Below are 21,295 nucleotides of genomic sequence, written 5' to 3'. Positions count from 1 at the left end.
ACTCAAGGGAGTGCTTTGGAAATCTGTACAGAGTATCTTCTTTGCGCTCCTCTCATATTTGTCTATTCCAATGACTTGTATAAGACTTCATTCTTGCTAAATGTTTCAATGGTATATGGTAGAAGTGATAATAATATATTTTGTATGTATTCAGTGCTTTGATGTTTCAAAAATTTTCTACATATCATCCAATTTGATAGGTAATAATAGGTACAGAAGATAAGATAAATTTCATTTCACTAGGATGAGCAACATTCCACAAATCAACCTAGCTAAGTGAAACAGCAAAGAAGTGAACTCACAAATAAGTGAGTTCCAGGAAGATGTTTGAGTGAATGGTAAAAATTTGTCATTCTGGGTTTTTGTAGAAAGATCCTTGGTTTTGGTTAAAGTTTGCATTAAATGAAAGAGGGTATTCAGATTAATTAAAATATGTGATATAAGGAGATAGAACAATTGAAAATACAGGCTACATTTTCTTAAATAAGATTATGGAGCTGCACTTCTAAATACAGGTTTAATATAGGGCTTTAATCACATGTAATGGAGCAATTCCTAATTTTCTAGGTTTAGTTTCAAAAGTTTAATAAAAATATGAAATAGAATAGGTTCAAATCCCAATCTCTGGACTACACCAGGGGTGTGTGCTTTACTCCTCCTCAGACTGAATTGACTAATAACTGAAGAATTAATGGGAGTATATGAAATGTTAAGTGGAAGAAAGATGCATGGGAGACTGAATATGAAACAGGTACAGAAGGAACAATAAGGGTTGGGAGACGCAAGCTGTAGCCAGATGAAGGGAGTGGGATTTCTAAACCAGCATGGGGCAGGGCTAGAATGAGGTCACTGCCCTACTGAATTAGAAGCAGAGGAATCAAACCAAACACCAGAACTGGTTTGCATTAGTGCTTCCATAGTTGGAAGGAATGCCTCCCTTCATTACTCCAAGACCAGTTCCAGTGGAAAGTCTCAGTGATATATTCACTTGGCTCAGTCCAGCTTTGTCTTCAGAAATGACCACTTCATGACTTACTTGGAAAAAAAAAGAGTAAACTTGGGAATCTTCATCTTTTCAGCAGTATGTACAATAAATACTTGTAATGACTTTGCAGTACTGAGGCAATTGGGGCAATAGAGGAGCAGTATAAAAGGTTTGATAATTGAATAGACCTGAGTTCTATGCAAACTTCTATTCTCCAAAGAACATAAAAAAGCTTTATATTTCTTTTTCATTTGACTATTCCCAAACTGAATGCTTATAAAGTAGTAACATCTAGAAATTAGTGATAACTCAGTTTAGGAGTTTAGAAAACACTTGTATGCTATAGAGCAGGCACTGTGCTTACAAGTCTTTCACAGCATAACCATTAAAGATCTTACAACCTAGTGAATACATAATCTTATTGCATAACCTTATTCCTTTTTCAGTTTGATAATAGTCTTCCATCTCCCTTTGCGCCAGTAAATTTTTCTTTCTATTTCAATGAAGATTTTTTCCAGGTGTCATTTTTTTCCACATGACATAACATCACAGAACATAGTATTCTAATATCTTGCCATCTCTCTTATTTGACTCACATAAAAAATTTTGTGAGAAGCCTAAATTTGTCTGATGTAGGTAAATTTTCTTACACATGGGATTATCAAGAATGCCTTGGTAATATTTGCTAGAGATTCCAGGTGCACTTCGAAGTCAAATCTTAATTGTTGGTTGCTTTACTCTTCTTCAATAGAAGAAACCAGAGTTCCTTGGAAAAACATGATACTAAGACTAGGACAGGAAATACACAAATTAGCCTAGAGCATCTTGCAGTACCAGAAGATAAGAAAGTTCTCAAACAAACAAAATAAAACAAAACCCAAAGAAAAACAACAACAACAAACCAAAAGAACCCAAAAAGACCATCATGATAGGGATGTATCAGAGGAAAAAAAAAAAAAAAAAAAAAGTCAACCAAAAGCCGAATCACCAATTCTGGAACATTTGAACATCAAAATAAAGTACTATTAGATTATAACCCAAAGTACAAAATAAATATTCATGAGTCCAAACTAAAGTAAACAATATGATTAAGTAAAAAAATAAGTAGGGGAAAACAGACAAATTTCTAATGCAAAATAATTTACATAGGTAGTCTGCGCTAAAAGAGAACTCTATTTTTAAACTTTTAAAGATTACAGCAAGGAAAAAGCAAAAAGGAGTAATTTTAGAAGGTGAAAACCTGACACACACAGCCACAACCAGATAATCAAGGATAGCATCAGTTGTCCTGAGTCACAGAGAGTATGCACTGTTGACATGGTGTGATAAGAATAAGAATGGTGCTTCACCTTCATGACCTTTCTTTCCAAAACCCATAACCCTAACCTGACTGTGAAAAAAATTTTTAACAAATCACAATTGAGGAATAGTCTACAAAATGCTTGATCAGTACATCTCCAAACTGTTGTCAAGGTTATTAAGAACAGGGAAAGTCATAAAAAATGGCCACAACCAAAAGAATCCTAAGGGGACATAGTGGCAAAATACAATGCAATATCTTAGGTGTGATCCTGAAACAGAAAAAGGACATAAGGAGAGGGGAAGATATTTGAATAAATCATGGAGTTTACATAGTAACACTGAATCGATATTGATTCATTACTTGTGATTAATGTACGATAATAGTGTAAAGAATTCTTATTTAGAAAAACCGGGCATGAAATCTATGAGAATTCTATACTAGCTCCACAATTATCTGAAAATAAAAAATCATTTTAAAATAAAACTTTATTAAAAGAAATCTAAGGCTAGGGCTGGGGCCCAGTAGCAGAGCCCTTGCCTAGCATGTGTGAGGCACTGAATTCGATCCTTAGCACCACATACAAAAATAAAGAAAATAAAGGCATGATGTTCATCTACAACTACCAAAAAAAAAAAAATAGAAAAAAAAAGAAATCTATCTGATCCTGTCAGTAGGAAGAAATTCATTTTTTTTTTTACTTTTGTAAGTTGTGAGATCATGTAGCATTTGAGATAAGATCAGTATCCAGTAACCACTGCATATTGAAGGAATGAATGATTGTATGGTTCAGTACATATAGGAGTCATTTTACTAATAATGCTTTAAAAAAAGATTTGGTAAAAACAAAAGGTAATGAACTGCTTATGGTTGAAATTCATATCAATTCCTCCTGATCCCTTAGGCACTATTACATGTCTTAGTCAAAGCAATGGATTAGATATGTATTTTCCAACATTGTTGCTGTTAGCTACATATGACTACTGAGCACTTGAAATGTGACTGAACCAGAATGAGATGTGCTGTAAGTGCAAAGTACACACTAGATTTGAAGACAAAGAGAAATTCATTAGTGTGCGACTTTCACATTAAAATAATGTTTTGGATATGGTGTTAAACTTGGTATATTAAACATTTATTTCATTTGTTACTTTTCACTTTTTATAGTGAAACTAATAGTAGCCATTTAAAATTTAAAATTACATAGGTGGTTTACACTACATCTCTATAGACAGTATTGGATTAAACGGATCCCAGGACCTCAGAAGTTAACAGATCTCTCAGAAGCACACAGGAACTTTCCTAGAAACTGCCAGAATCCATTGTGAGTTTCTGGGCCTCCATTGCAAAAAGCTGGAATTGTGCTATATTTTTTAAAATATTTTTGTTTATAGTTGTAGATGGACACAATACCTTTATTTATTTTTATGTGGTGCTGAGGATCGAACCCAGTGCCTCACACGTGCAAGACACACGCTCTACCACTGAGCCACAAACCCAGCCCTGGAATCATGCTATATTGAGATGATTTTGAAACTATGACAAATTGCCTACCAAGTCAAGAGACTTCCTTGATTTTTCTTTCTTTTTTCCTTGAAGAGCACACTTAAAAAGGAATGTTAGAGCCACTTCTTGAAAGATTTGGAGTGAGAAAATTAACATGTATAATGAAATATGTGTTGCTACAGAGCATGTGTTTTTAACTGGGGATTGAACCCAGAAGCTTTACCATTGAGCTACATCCCAGTCCTTTTAATTTTTCCTTTTGAGACAGGATCTCACTAAATTGCTAAGGTTGGCCTTGAACTCATAATCCTACTGCCTCAGCCTTTTGAGTCACTGAAATTACAGGCGTTCACTAACATTCCTGGCTGCTATACAGCACTTCTAAAAGGGTTTTTTTTGTCTTTTGTTTTTATGAGCTTTCCTTGAAGTTAATGTAGTTTCCCACAAATCCTATTTGGAACAACATTTTTAAAAGCATAAAAATATTCTAAAGAAGTATTCACATTACTACAAAGCAATTGGCAGAAAAATAAAATTTGTTAAATTAGTTGTTTGGACCACAGAAGCTTATCATACAATCAGCCAGAGCAATGAATAGGAGACGTCTTACTTTGCTAGCAGTAAATTTCCCCTTGGAAGATGAGCAAAGAAGAACAGGTTTCAGCTATGGGGGAAATGTGTGTATGGGAGTATTTTTGTTTTTAACAAAATTTTCTTTTTTTAAATTATGTTCCTTGAGAAGAAAAAGAGACAAGCCACATAGAATTTTTTTAGTTTTATGTAAGCAATACAGGAGGTCTAATCATAAGCTTCTAAATTTTACTAATGTTTGTCACTGTAAGCAAGGTAGCTCAATTGCCAGTGTTTATTATCACCATCTATTCTTGAGTGGTTCTTAGGAATAAATTATCTAAAGAAGAAATAACCTGTTTTTAAGTGTAAAATTCTTGGAAAATAGAATTCAGTGTGGAGTTTGACCCACTCTGAGAGGTGTGGGATGTGGGGATGGGAAAGTATAAAACTATTATGTTATAATTTATGATTTGATTATTTATACAGTAATATTATGTTGGATTTTCAGGAGATTCATCCTAAAATTGTAGGAAATAACCAGGACCAGCATTCTATATATTTGCACATGTAGGAGACGGGAGAGACAAGTGTGACCCAGAAATCCTAAGTTATGGGTTGGGGAGTTGGGAAGACTGATATTCTAGTCCATCTATGAATCTCTTAAAAATACTGTGCCCAGCAGACAAACCCAACTAGTATACAGTACTGGATCACTACAGGACACATCACGCCAGGTTGGGAAAGCAAAGGTTGATTGGGCTTTTCTTTAGGTAGAAGCAATAAAGTCACTTATACCCTTTTACTGAGACCATCCCTCCTCAACATTATGAAGACTGCTTTTATGCTTTGTTACCTGCTCTGGCTGAATAGTGCTACTTTGCCTCAGAGGCTCAATTTGATCAATTCGTATACCTGTGCAAAAACACTGGGTTTACCGTGTGAGTCTCTACTTGTGTCCTCATGCACAGGGAGAAAGGAAACAAGCTGGGCTTGATGGCCCAAGCCTGTAATCCCAGCTACTCAGGGAGCTGAGGCAGGAGGACCACAAATTGAAGGCCAACCTGGGCAACTTAGTGAGACCCTGTCTCAAAATTTTAAAAAGCCCATGAGACAACCCCCCATCTCCCCTGACCCCCCGCAACCTCCCTCCCCATATCCCCTCTGCTCTGGCAGAGGGCATCTCAGATTGATGCTTTATTCCAGTTCTGAAACTCAAATGCCATTTTAAAGAACAAGAGAGGCTCTTGCTGCATTAAGCCAGTCCTGCAGTGCATGGCTGAAAAAATACATCAGAAATAATTTAGCACTCAGCAGCTGCAGGAGCAGAGGTTCCTGCCAAGTGCCAGTGTTTGAGTCTTCTCCTCTACCAGGCAGTAGTTAGTTCATCCCCTGGGCACCCAGCCACATTGCAGAGAGAGTAGGTCTGGTGATGGCTAGGACAACAGGGACACACAGCCCCCTGAACAAGACACTACTATGAACTAAGCTGCACCATTAACAATTTTCGAGAATTGAACCATTGGCAGCTAAGAGGATACAGGGAATGATCCATTTAAATAATTGTACATCCAGTGATCAAATGTGAAGCTTTCAATACATTATAATAAGCAGAAGATTACTTAACATACTTGCTTTTAGGGTGACTTCTAAGTAAGACTCAATTTTAAATAAATAAAATCCTGGAACTCAATTTGTTTTCTAATTAAAAAATAAATAAACAGCCCACCATTTCCTGTCAGATCTCAAGGGTGGTTCCTTGGAGTGAAACAGGCATCAATCATTCCTAACCCAAGGTCATCAATGGATTGGTGTGTGGGGGTGGGAAGGCAGGATCTATGAAATATTCTCACTCATTTCCTCCCTAATTTTTCACCCTCCATCTCATCTAGATCAGATCTGTAATTTCTAAATCAAATGCTGTTCACTATGGTATTATTGCAGTCTAGTATAGTTTTTACTGGAAAGGGCAGCTCTTTTTCCAACAGAACACTTGGCTTCCCTTTGTGGCAATCTGGGTTTTTGTTTGTTTTTTTCGGCCTAAGGGGTTAAAATTCATTTTAAATAACAGCATGATGGATGCAATTCTTCCTTTCACTGCCTCAGGAACAGTTTGGAAATTTGCATTTAAAGTCACAGAATCTATTTGAGCTTGAGAGCAAATTGTATTACAATCAGATACACACTGAGCTAATACAGTGCATGGCAGCAAAATTTCTGAATGCTAATAATAGGTTAATTCTGTAATATTTAAAATAGATGACAATGCTCTTGTAGTCAATATGTTTTAAAAATCTGCTTACATATATTTTTTAGGAAATAAAAGCCTCGAAACACCCTGTGGTCTTGATCTCTTAGAAGTTCTAAGGAATGTGTTAGCCAATTAATAAAGAACCCCTTCACTTTGAAAGTCTTTGAAAGCCAACATTTGTAGAGAACAGGGAACATCAGTTAATTACATATTAGGGATGATTCCTTTGTTCACTGTGTGAAAGTGGTTTCTAGCAGACATTTTTATATTCCCATACACAATATTTATCTTCTGAAAACCAAACTAATTCCAACAAGCCAATGTGACCTTTAAATAGTGTTCTTTTTTCTGTCCCTTGGAAAACAATTTAAAGGGTTTCACTATATAAGTGGGACTTTCCCTTTTTTCTAGTCTTCAAAAGATTTCCTTTCATCTTCATTTTCTTTCTCTCAGCTACAAAATGTACTCAGTATGGGCCTATCTATCAACTACAAAAGGGAGGAGACTCCTTCTGTTTTAGCAGGTATGAATCCTAATAGCTGCTTTAATCTCCAGAGAGTTCACTTCTGCTCTACTTAATAAAACCCAACACTTGACTTATCAGAGTCATTAGCAGGAAGAAGCAGAATTGAGGAAGGAAAACCTTAATTTATTTTGGTGTCATTTGTAATTATATCATTTATTTTCCCAATGGGCTCGCTACTTTTCTATTACCTTTTCTTTTTCTCTTTTAGAATATTTCTGAAGCAAAACACTTTTTTATGAAAAATGAAGACAAAGGAACAACCCAAATGAAAAAATTATTCTTTTAGAAAACCCAAGAATTCTATTACCAGGCAATTAGCACAAGTTAGGGCCAGGATGCCATTCTTCCCTAAAAAGCCACCATTCAAGCAGCTACCATTTCCATTCTGATGACCAATTTACATGATTAAAACAATGGAATCATATCATCTGGGAATTTTTTAATCAAATAAAACCCTGAAAATTCATCTATAGTCTGGAAGCTTTTTACCTGGGTTCCTAACCTCCTAAACATATAAGCAGAAATATTTACAGACATTCTTCTGGGAAGAGGATGCTTAGTTTTAACCAGATTTTCTCAGAGAGCTGTGACCCAAGAATATGTGAAAATTATTAATTTACTTTATTTTTCATCTCTGTAAGAATGTGCCATATAATAGCGACATATATCATTGTATAATAATATATAAGATTTCCTTCCTAATGTGCCAGGCTAATCCATCAATTGATGATCATTCTGCACACTGTCAGCCTGTGTCACATTCTCTATATATAGTTTTGTGAGTGCATTCAATGAATAGAATCAGAAAAATGGAAACACAAAGAAAAATTTCCTCTAACTTGCTCTTGGGTTGACTATTTTAATATAGCTATGTAGTTTAAATTAAAATGTTTATTATTTAGAAATCAATGTTACTTCTTAATCTCTATCCCACTCGTAAAATGTATTTAAAAGTTTATTCTTATATTTTTTCAAACATTTTCAGTACATTATTAAGGTGTGCAGGGCTAACATTTGTAGTGCTTATGACTAGAATAAAAAATGTGAATTTTATCAAGGAGTGAACTGGAAACCTATAAAGACTGTGGATGACATATGGAAAACATTGTTCAAAATTCAAATTGTGTGTCTCACATCTCAACATGGTTTTGTTTTTTCTTAGTACAAAAAGGTCAGATCCCTGGTATTGGGTGTTTTTTGTCTAGATTTGACATCCTGTAGCACCAAGAGTCTGTTTTTGTTTTGTTTTCCTGCTTCTACCTCTCATGCTGTTAGTTAGTTTGCTCTCCCTTTCTTCTCAACCTCCCTCATCTCATGAGCTCTCCCCTTCCTGCTCAGCTTTCCATCCAGAAGAACAAAATAAAACTTCTAATGGCATGGAAATATCAACTAGTATGAACTATACTGACAGTTATGTAAAAAACAACAAAAGCAAAACACAGAGTGAGTATCCTTTATCCAAAATTATTGGGACCAGAAGTGTTTCAGAATTCAGATATTTTCAGATTTTGGAATATTTGCATATACATAATGAGATATCTTGAGAATGACACCCAAGTCCAAACACAAGGTCCATTTGTGTTTCATATACATCTGATTCATTACCTAAAGATGATTTTATGCAATATTTTTGTGTGTACTTGCATTGTTTGTGACCTATTACATAGGATCGAGTGTGAAATTTTCCACTTGTAGCATCATATCAGTGCTCAAAAAGTTTCAGATCTTGAAGCATTTCAGATTTCATGTGTTAAACCTGTAATTTAAAAAAAGAGTCAAAGATTCCTGGTAATCTAAAACTAAAAGTGAGCGGGGAATCCTACTTTTTAAATTTATGTAAAATATAGAGAGAATGAAATAGGATGCAGAGCAGATGGCCACAAAGGATTGTAGAATTTTAAGTCTAGACAAGGAACGGCCACATGTTTGATATAGTTGGTATAGCTGGAACTAGGTCCACTGGCAAAAAAAGGAAGGCATTGTAAGTGCCTCTTATTTTATATAAATGTACTGATTTCAGCATTGAATGCTTGTGTGGCTTTCTTTTTTAGTAATAATCCCATTTTTTTTAGCCTATGGGAATTAGAAGTGTTTGATATGAAGACGTTTGACCCTAGTATCCCTCCCATTGTGGTTTCAACCTTTATATCTTCTTTCTCTACCAGTAATTCTTAAACTGTAGCCAGAATCAAAATTAAGGCATAGATCTCTGAACTCTGCTTCTAGAGTTTCTGATTCAGAAGTCTGGGGTGAGCTTAAAACCTGATATTCTAACAAGTTTCCAGATGGTAAAGATGATGTTAGTTGGGGATTACACTTTGAGTACATGTGTTCCATGCCAGAATTTGACAAAGTCTTTCTATAAAGCACCAGATAATAAATATTTCAAAGTAGCCATAGATAATATGTAGACAAATGGGTGTGGCTGTGTTTTAATCCATTTATTTATGCACAATAAAGTTTAAATTTTGTAAAGTTTTCAAATTGCAAGATTTTTTTCCTTTTTGATGACTTTAACGTTTTAAAACATTAAAACCATTCTGAGCTTGTGGGTCATATAAAAAATAATGGTGGGCCATATTTGGTCTATGAACCATAGTTTTCCAATTTCCCTGATCCATAATGGAGATGCAAGGGCTCCTTGCCTGTCCAATCTGAGGCATGATCATCTGTCTTACTTCCTAGTTCACTGAACCTAATGGTTTACCCACTATCGATAAGATTCATCCCAACAGATTGGCTGAATTCTGAGTGAGCCATCCTGCTCAGTATTGTTATTCCTAGAGTATGCACATCCTGGTATTCTTGCTTATTTACTATTGCTTCAGCATCTCTGAGAGTATATATGTGGTCTTATGTAGTAAAATTAGTTCTCTTTCTAGTATTTTTGATGCCTTCCTGCTTCTGGCAACTATATACCAACTTTCCTTTAGGGACCTAATTAATTGCATTGGTAGTAGCCTTATGATTTGGGAAAGTTAGACTAATCTAAGCTTCTAATTTTCCCTGGCCATAGTCAGGAATGAATAGCTGATCTTGTTCAGGCCAATGGAATGTAAGGTGATTTTTGCTGGAGAATTATGGAAATGTAGTTTGGATGCTCTTCATTGGGACCTAAGGAAGAGATATCTTTTCTTGCTCTTGACTTTATGGTAAAGGGCCAAAATCTGGAATTGTTACATCCACAAAAGCTATGATGGAAAAAATAAGGGTGAGACAAAAGAAAACACAGGGAGAACAGTTCTGAGAAAACTATATAAAAGGACCAGAGTCCTATTACAATGTGAACTTTGGGATCATCTATTGAATTATGAGGCACTGTTTAGTTGTTTGAGTCAACATATAATCTTTTATTAATCAAAATTAAAGCTATTTATTTTCTAAACTGAGACTGAATTCATCCTAGGCAATGGAATTAATGTAATCTAGAGTAGGTATAAGGGAAAAGAAAAATAAGGAAGTATGAGAATGCTTATATTCTAGTTTCAGATTGACCAGTTATTAACTACATCTCTGAAATACTCTGAGGCCTCAGGTCAAGTGAAAGGAGTAGATTAGATTAATGGGTTTCACACGTGTTCAAATGAAGTTACTGTGGAGTGAATGTATCCCAAAAATCATATATTAAATTTAACTTTCAGTGAAATAGAGTTAAGAGGTAGGACCTAAAGAGAGGTATTTCAAGTCATGAGGACTCCACTCTTATGAATGGATTAATGTCAATTATAAAACTGCTTGAGGCTGTGAGGTGCATCTATTGTTCTCATTCTCCCTTCCTTCCTTCCTTCCTTCCTTCCTTCCTTCCTTCCTTCCTTCCTTCCTTCCTTCCTTTCTTTCATTTTCCACACTTTTTTCCTTCCCCATGGGATGTATAGCAAGAAAGCCCTCACCAGATGCCTCCTTCTCAACCTTGGACTCTCAGCCTCCAAGAGCTAATAAATTTTCTTTGTTGTAAGTTACTCAATATCAGGAGTTCTGTTTTAGCAGCACAAAATGGACTAAGGTAGAAGTATCAGGCAGAATTCAAATAATGGCTGCCCAAACAGAATTCCAAAGCTCTTACCATTTTTTTTTTTTTTTCGCTTCTGTGACCTTAGGAAATTATCTATAACTTTAAAGATCACAGTTTGAAATTAACTTGACCTGGTGATCTGGATGCTGAAATTCAAGTCAAGAACATAGGTTTGGTTTTGAACAGATATGGGTTCCAGTTGACTCTCTTTCATTTACTCTGTATCTGACCTTGGATAAGTTACTTACTAAGCTTCTTGAGCTTCGCTTGCCTCTTCTATAAATCAAACAATAGCCATATGAGCCTTGTTGAGTGATTTCTAGGACTAGGAGATGTTGTACTGGGAATTTTCTGCACAGTTCCTGACACCGTGAGAGCTCAAATGTAAACTGTGATTAAAGTTCTTTATAAAATTCTTTGATTTAAGCAAGAATAAAAAAACTTCATAAATCTTTTTTCCCTCCTCTTTTCTCTGGTGGGATACCTTCAATTAGTCATTACACTCAGGAATAAGGGATAAAAGGACAAGCAATTAAACCTTTTCTATGATCTTAATTACCACTAATTTAATGAAACTCTAGGTGTGGCCAAATAAAATGGTTTCTACCAGGATATTACATCAAAAGTGCATTTGGGGAGCCGGAGATTCCCAAGGCAAGCCGGCAAGCATTATTAATTCCTTTTCACAGGTTGTTCTACATTATGGAGTGATGACCTATGACTTATCTAGAAATGTCTGGATACTTTGAGAGGTCTTCCAGAAACTCTCTTTTTATGAAAGAACTTAAACATATACCTAGTGTCTGACAATACAAAGCATAATACAAAGTGGAGTTAGATGTCACTTTAGACAAGTCTTGTGAATTTTCCAGTATTTAAAAATATCACTAAGCTGTTACTTGATTTTATAGAGTTATCCTTTTCCCAGTAAGAAAATGTGAACAATCAGCTAGCCACTTGTTTTCAAGGATGAAACTAGGAGGGGCACTTGACAATGAGCACTTCCTGGCTTCTCCAGTTGGTGTAAGTAACATAATACTGCAGGACCATAAGTGTCTCCGGTGAGCTTGCATGTCTTTAAATCCTGTTTGACACAGTTATTTTAGTTTCAAGCAACAGTCTTCAGTTAATTTAGGGGGAAAGAAGGAGGAAGAGGAGGAGAAAAAAAGGAGAGAGTTCACGTGAAGGGGAATTTGATGAGGAAAAGGAAGGTGAAGGAGAAGAAAAAGAATTCAAAATTAAATTACTGAAAGGAAAATAATTATAAGAAAGCTCTTGGAGTTTTCATGATGACCTCATCAGAGTGTTCCCATTAATGTGTCTTAATTGCATTTATCCCAGGCCTCACTATATCTAAAAACTACATCTTAAGTAACTGGGAGAAAGAATCTGACTTTCTAGGTTGGTCAGTGTCACCTACACGGGAAGAATCAGCCCTATATGGGGTTGTTCTTGTAGAAATAATAAAACTAAGGCAGGCTAGTTCTCAGGTTGAGCATAGAGATCTAGCTTCCATAGAAGGAAGAGTCCATTTTTTGTTTAATTCAATCAGACTTAAATATTTTTATTTGCTAAAGCAAAATTCAGTACTGAGCCAAAACCTGCATTTGATGGCCAAGCCAAAGCAGATGGTTCATTGCTTATGTGTTCAGTACCTCATGTACACAGAATTGATAGGAAGATAGAATCTGCTTAAGATACTCCTTATGGACTGTGTAAAGTTAATAATAGACACTTGCCCAGATGGTAATGCAAGCCTGTAATCTCAGAGACTCAAGAGGCTGAGGCAGGAGAGTTGCAATTTCAAGGCCAGCTTCAGCAATGAGTGAGCAACCGAGTAAGAACCTGTCTCAAAAAAAAAAAAGAACTTGGGATGTGGCTCAATAATTAAGCACTCCTGAGTTCAATCCCTGGTGCCTGTAGATTAGATAGATAGATTGTAGATAGATAGATAGATAGATAGATAGATAGATAGATAGCAGACACTTGGTGACTTTTAAGAGTCATCTTAGATCCTATTATTCTTCTAATATATGATCACCAATAGCAATAGCAATTGCAGCTTATTTACAAAATTGAGCCCTCTCATGAGGCCCTTTTGCCATACCACTTAGCAATATATCAATCTGCCCATCTCTAAGCCTAGCAAGCTTTCCCAACTTAATGATACTGATAACTTATTCTAGCAATAAGAGAGGTAGGCCTTGTCCTGGTGGGTGGACAGTGGTGGCAGGAAGGACTCCATTTGAACTCAGTTTTCCAAAAGAACTTGAATCCTTCCTCACCAGGTGCTGAAAAGCTAGGGTGTCTTATTATTGCCCTAAACTACACACTGATTTATTTTGTTTTACAACTGAATTAGCAACATTTATTCCCCCCAATCAAGATTGCCTTCATATTCAACCTGTAAAAAGAAAGAGCAAGGGGCTGGAGATGTAGCGTAGTGGAAGAACATTTGCCTAGCATGCATAAGACCTGGGTTCAAACCCTAGCACCACAATACTTACATACATACATACATACATATATACATAAAAAAAGGATGAACCCAACCATGCCCTTCTGAAGAATGTGTAGTAATGGATTACCCAAATATCAGCCCACGTTTCTGTCTCTTCTTTCTCATCTTCATCAAGTTATGTAATTCATCTTAATTATGGACACTGTGTTCAACACATAGCCGTGTCTGAAGTCACATTTGGAAAGACTATAGAAGTCAAGAGAATAAAAGTAGAATCAAACAACATTTGCTCCAAATATCTGGTTTGGTTCCTACAGTAAAGCCAGGGTAATGATTATTCAAATTGTTAAGAGAGAGATAGTTCAATGGCAGGATAATTCTCTGATATGTTTTTGAGGATGTTCCTGGGATGTGTGTATGTGGGGAATGGAACATCCTCATAAATAAGAGTGTTCTTTTCTTTCCATGTCACATAATGTTCTTTCAAGAAATACGAGATATGAGTACAAGAGAACAGCACATCGATTTAGGTTCTGTTTAGAGCCATGGTAAATGTCTTACAAGTATGACGATCTTTGGATGCAAATTGATTGCTCTGCTGGCTGCTCAGCATTTGAACCCCTTTCTATATATGAGGATTCTTTTTTTTTTTTAAAGAGAGAGTGAGAGATGAGAGAGAGAGAGAGAGAGAGAGAGAGAGAGAGAGAGAGAGAATTTTTTTAATATTTATTTTTTAGTTATTGGAGGACACAACATCTTTGTTTGTACGTGGTGCTGAGAATCGAACCCGGGCCTCACGCATGCCAGGCGAGCGCACTACCACTTGAGCCACATCCCCAGCCCCTATATATGAGGATTCTACCATTGTGTGAATTATGGTAGAGGATAGGACACTTTGTCTCCTATGGAAATAAAGTGGACCAGAAATGCCCTCCTCACCCCTAAGTAGCTAGGCACTGTCACAAAATCAGAACTTGACCAACAGGAATTGCCATTGAAATAAATTAAAATATTAGTCCCGATTTTCTACCCCATCCTGTCTTTAGGATTTTTGTTATATGGTTTTACAACTCTTTTTACTAGAGGTAGGCTGATTTTCATATGACACTGCGTTTGTCATGTGACTTGATTTTGTCAACGGATTGGAGAGATTATGTTGCAGAGGTTTGAAATGCTTTTACACAGCTTGGCTTGCCATTGTGAATTTCTGCCATCACTATGAGAAAAAAATGTCAGGGAACCCACTGATCAAAAATAATGAGAGACATGACTTCAGGTGAACCCACCCTGAAGTTTGAGCCAAGCACATTTTTCATTAACTAAGCTCTAGCTGACCCACAGACAAACGTGCTAGAACAACTTTTTGTTGGTTCAAGTCACTGATTTTGGAGTGACTTTTTTTTTTTTTTATATAGCACTAATGTGATAACTTGACTAATACTAACGTGAAAAGCATTTGAATGACACCCTCAATTTTGGGACTTCAAATCTGTAGCTCTTGATGCATAGGAACAGAGATTGGAATTAAATTTATTTCATCTATAGAGATTCCACATTTGGGGCCAAGCAGTAGAGTGGCAGTGGCAAGGTCCAGTGCCAGTCCAGCATGCAGCGGTGGCATTAACTTGACTGAGGTTTTAGCTATCTACTCTCCCTATATGCTTTTCTGATTTTCCTCCCTGATTTGTTGGCCTTCTGTGTTGACCTATGAGATAAACGATATTCTTCCCACAAATTTATTTTCTGTTTAGTTAAACTTGGGTCAGTATCTATTATTTGCAAGGAAGATCCTTGCCTGGATCAGCCCTTAAGTTTTATTGGAAAAAGAGATTTCGAAAAGCACAGAGCAAAATTTTCCAATAGTGGAGAAAGTGGGGTCCACAGTTCTGATGTCAGAGTGTAAGGAAAATTCTCTATAATGTAGGCAGGATTTTTATTTTATGCTTCTAAGGATTGTCAATGGTTTCTATGATCATGTAGAGCATCCTAGTAATGAAGTAGATGGAATAGGCTATGATTTGAAAGAAATGATCAAAGAGCTTTAAACAGTAAACTGCATTCCTCACCATCTGAAAACTAATAAATTGTGCCACTCCTTTATTATCTAATGGCTGATACTTAGACATTTTTCTAAAAACTAGTGAGGAACTGTGGAAAAAGTCATTAAGTAAAAAGAAAATTTCCATTGATAGGCATAAAATAAATATATAGAACTATATTCATTGATTAGCCTTATTTCAGAAATTTACATAATTATAGAAAAACATTTTTAATGTTTTTAAAAATGCCAAACTTAGGTACTATGAAATCATTTATGTACAGATTTTTTAAAAACTTTTTTTAAACTACTTTTTTCTGAGGGGGGGGCTTCTGACTCTTGGAAATGTTTCAGATTTTTAAAAGTCTCAAAATGTATCTAATTGGGTGGCATAATAAATGCCAGATTCTCCAGTATTTTATAAGGTATGTAAAGTGAATGGAGATATGTTTGCCATTATTCTCATAAACCAGAAAATCGTGGAAATTTATAAAACTGAAATCTTTTTCTGTGTAATCCCAGATAGATGCATTTAATTTCATTTAAGATAGATGGAAGAGAATTGAGTTTCATCACTCAAAAAATAAACTAATTTACTTGGCATTGATTTTTATATTCAATTCAAGGCATTTACTTCTGGAAATTGGATCACACTTACTTTGTTGTATATGTAAAACTTTCATTGACTAGTATATACATTTTTAGTTTATTGTCTTTTGCCTTTACACAAAACCTTTGGCAGACTATTCTTAATGCATATATTTTGGAGATAACTGAGTCTGTTTCTTGTCAGTTCTAAATGTAAATTATTTGCTTTTCTTGATGGTTGAAAACGCTTGAAGTCGGGGCATTAGAGGGTAAATTTAGTCCATTTATGCTTCTTCAAAGAATTAAGCATTTACATGATAGATGGAAGTTTACTAAACCCTGTTCACATTCTGGATTTCCAAAGGCAAATAAAGAGTGACCACCCTTTAAAGACTTTTAATTAAAATAAAACATTTAGTTTGAGAAAATAAGTATGGGGGAGAGTAGAAAAAAGTAGATAGAGAAACAAATTCAGAGAGAAAATGTCAAAGATCTTTCATATTCTCATGGAAGTAAAACAAAGAGAAAAAAAATCAATAAAACAAGCTGCAATAAGAATCTGATGGTCTGAAAATATCAAGCATGTATAAAAAAAAGTAGGGCATGAAATTCAAATGTACACAGTTGCCATTTATTCTATCATGTATTTATACTATGAAAATATTTATTTTAGAAAAGAAAAGAAAAAAATTATTATTATTTCCATTTCCTAAGTAAAACCATTATTAATACATTGGTATGTATTTTCACAGTTTGTGTGAATATGTGCATATGCACATATACATGCCCATACAGCAATTTTTAACACCAAGGGATCATATTCCATAAAGTATTTTGTATTGTGAGTATCCTTTCAAAAATTTACTTCATTATATACATTTAATGTGTAAACATTTTTATTTTGTAGGGTAAAAAAATAATGAATTCTACCAATTTTTTTATTGATTTCCTACATCTTCTATTATTAAAATTCATCTAAATCCCTGGGGCACCCTGAATGAAGGAAAACTAGAAGCAATGGCTCTAAGAGAGATGGCCCATGACCTTTAGGCTATTGTATAAGGAGCTGCTTTGCTCAGCCAGCCTTTTCTATGGCACACCCTCCAGCTCAGCTCACTTCTGTCTGCTGTTCTGTATCTATCAGTTCCCAGTGCTGAATTCCTTTTGACCAGCCTTGAGATCATCAGTTTCCACCACACCTTTGAAAACAGTTGCTCTTCTCAATTTTTTTTAATAGAACTGGATCAAATGCAGTACCTCAAGAAGCTGATTCCTTTACCTAATATTTGTAGGTATTACATCCAAGGACTCAGGGAGAAGGAAGGGACTTATTTAAAATGTTTTGTGCCCTTACTCTATAAACACTTATAAAACATGAATGTTAAGTTTTTTTAAAAGTGTAATTTCAGGTTTCAGGTAGGGTGGAAGGGAGAGATATTTCCAAGTGATTCTGAAATAATCAAAAGTAACAAACAGTTGACTCTTCTGCTTGCATTCTCCATGAATGTTCCCTTCTGAAGTAACTGCTGGTGTAATCACAGAATGTCTTCTGTAACTCTTCAGAAACTACAGTGAACTGCACTACATTTCACGAACGTAGAACTTCCAGTCATGATGGGATTTTCAAGAACATACCTGGTAAAAAATACTGATTCTTTACTCTCAAAGGAGTTCTTTGTCCATGTTTAAGTAACTGCTAGGATAAGTGGGGACCAGTGAAGAAAATTTATTTTATAAATACAGTATGTTTTTCAGAGCTGGGAAGGCTTTAAAAAAAAATTCTAACCTAAATCTGGGGAGGTGAGGATACTTACCATCAAGTTCTGTACCTACCATCTGGATTGTGGCTCCAATCCCACCATTTTCTCATCACATAAATGGAAAAGGCAAACTGCATTCACTTTCTTAAGCTGAAGTTCTATTCTTCATTCCTGTTTTCTCATAATGCCTTTCGGCATTTGTGTCAGAATTGCAACTGTATATACATTGTTGAAAGGGAAAAGTGGCAGTAGGAAACATAACATTAGTTTTGACTAGATTATGTGAACAAGAATACTAAATAGGATGTATTCAGTGATATTTGTTCCCTCTTAAAAAAAAAAGTAAAGAATTGGGGGCTTGTTTTAGTTGTAAAGCTCAACCAGTTTATTTTCTGAAGAGTCATTTTTTCTGCCCTGGACTTCTGTGACTAATTAAAAGATGACAAATTTGGATGGAGCAGAAAAGGTCCACAGGGGTGTTAATAAACTTAAGTAGGGAAAAAAAATCCCTCTGAGAGATTGGCAATATCATGACTCAGGTGATTGTGAGGTTTTGCAAAGTCCACTGATCACACATGCCAGCACTAGCTTACCATCATCTTCCTATGACCATTCTTTCCCTTGTAACTCCACTGGGTGTGATATGCAGTGTCCAAGATCATCTATCATTTTGTTGAACTTCTTCATAGCCCCTTGTTTCCTGGTTGAGTTATTTATGTAACATTATTCTACATGGGAAAGCCCAGCTGTTAAAGTTTTAGAATCAGGAGTAAGAACACATTTTTATTAGATCTTTCATCTTGTCTACAGTGTGTTTTTCTTGGTTTAAATAATGATAACAGCATGCTAGCTCCTCCACTGTAACTTATTGACCTTTTTGTACTTCTGGATTCCAGAAGGGGGCTGATAATCAAACTAAATAAGAAATCAATATGTGTGTATAATGATGGTGAGTTTGAACTCAAGCAATGGGGTGGGTATTGCAAAAGTAAAACAATAGAATTCGGATCTAGACTGATGGAAGCAAGAGGGAGACATATGAGAGAAGAATTTAGAAGATTAGAAAGTTTTGAAATGAAGGAATGTTACTGCTTATAAAAATAGGGAAACCCCAAAAGAAGCAGGTTTGGAAGGGAAATTAAAGAATTCTATTTGGCATACATTGTTTGAGTTTCTAGGAGGAATTCCAGGCTGAAGAGTCTTACAGGGCATGATTATTTTGTCATGTGTCAATGTGGTTATGCTGGACCACATTTCCTAGAATTGCCTTCCTTATAAGGTTCTGGTTAGTATGAACCACAGGAGAGTCCTGAGAGAAATTTTTTCATCAGAGGTGAAGCAGCATTCATGGTAGTTCATAATGACACAGACCTGCTGACTAATATTATTAGCATGAGGCAGGTATGGGACTGCAACTAACTCTACTTTGTCCTGGATCCTCCAGCTGTTCTGACTCCTGGGCTACGTGTGTTTAGCTCCAAGGTGAAGGATTCTGACTTCTTTCTGCAGGACGCCCACAGAATAGATTAGAAACAAAAACAAAAACTGACAGGGTTCAGTTTACCCTGAAACTTTTAACTTTCCTTTCTCAAAGACTGTGGAGTTTTAATCTAACATTAGACACAAAGGCTGCAGCTTTATAGACCAGACCAGCTCTTAAAGTTGTATAAGGTCAAATCCTGCCTGATTTTCTTTCCAACTTAAATCTTTTGTGTCGCACTCAGTACATTTATTCTCTATGCTAGTTTTCTTTCCATTTCTTCAAGTTGCAAGGTCTGTCCTGCCTCTGCTCTTTGAAAACTTCCTTCTTCCTCTTTGCTCATGTTCTTAATCTGCAGTGGGTCTTAGTCTAACCATCAACTTTATGGATTGATCTTCCTGACCATGACATTCAAATCATTTTTCAGGTTTGTTTTCTTCAGAGTTCCTATTGCAAGTTGTGTATGCTCCCCCTAATTTTGGCTAGTCTGTCTCCACTAGAATCTAGGTTCTATGAGCTGTATTTTTCTTATTCCACACTGAATACTCTGATTTCGCACTGTCTGGCACATGACATTTCTCAAAGGATTCATCTAGGAATAGAATGGGAGATATGAAGGACTTTACCTTGTAGGTCAGATATGACAGAGAAATTAATTTTTCATTCTTTGGAAAGCTTGCAGTTTAACCTGAACTCTTTTGTTTTTCATGACTGCTCAAGTTAATGCTTATTGATTCAGGGACTACCTCAATAGTATTTAACATGAAATTTCTGTTACATGTTAACAGATTTGATTGGACTTCCATGAAAATACTTGTGATGGGAATCCTGAAAAATAAAAAACAATTCAACTACCATTATGGATCTAAAACCATCATTATTATTTTGGCCTTTGATTCACTTAAATGTTTAGAATGATTAACACACTCACAGATCTGAACATTTACTTAGTTAAAACTAAGTTTTTAGAAAAACTCATCCAACTTTATCAACCTATGTGTGCTCTACAGCTTTTAACTGCATATTGTCAACTTTAAAACTGTATTTTACAACTCAAAATTCTCTCATCGCTTTCCAGGATTTACTCGAAGTCCTCTTTGTGTCTAATATTAGTAAATCAGCAAGCTGATTGGTGGTTCCAAAAGGGATACAAGAATTTATAAGATTGAAAACTGTTAGTGTTTATAAAAATAAGGAAGTGCAGAAGGAAAAATAGACTTAGAAGTTTTCTCTTTGGCATGAGTCTGAGTTGCTGGGAGGAAATGAGGCTAAAGGGTCTTAGAGGGTGTGATGACCCTCAGGTTAACATGGTTAGCCAGTACCACATTTCCTAGAATTGTCTCCAAGATTCTGCTTAGTGTGGACCAGAGGAGTTTTAGGTGAAATTTGATAGTATTCCTATCAAATAAAATCAAAATAAAAACACCATCTTGAAAATCAGTATTTTCCTAACTTTATAATTTCCAAGGCTCAATCTTCTCATTTCATCAAGATACCTGTAAATACCACATTTGTTTAAATGTGGATACTACAAAGGTTCTTTGATACTGGCCTTCTTGAAATCCTGTCTTAAAATGTTTAAACATTTTAATGCCTTCGTACATTACTTCTTCAGTATATAACCTAAAATGAATAGTTGGCCAAATACGTTAAAATGGCAGATAAATTACAGGTTTTCACACTTTGGGGAACCTGCCCTACATACTTAAACATTTGCTCCTAGACCATTCTGTGAAATAAAGCTCAAATAGTAGTTTCCAGATATTACAGTTCTTTAAAATGTTCTCATCCTCTACAAAACGTGTGAAGTAACTTACT

This window comes from Callospermophilus lateralis, chromosome 5 (genome assembly GCF_048772815.1).
Source record: "Callospermophilus lateralis isolate mCalLat2 chromosome 5, mCalLat2.hap1, whole genome shotgun sequence".
NCBI lineage: Eukaryota > Metazoa > Chordata > Mammalia > Rodentia > Sciuridae > Callospermophilus > Callospermophilus lateralis.
Note: the sequence above shows the minus strand (reverse complement) of the source record.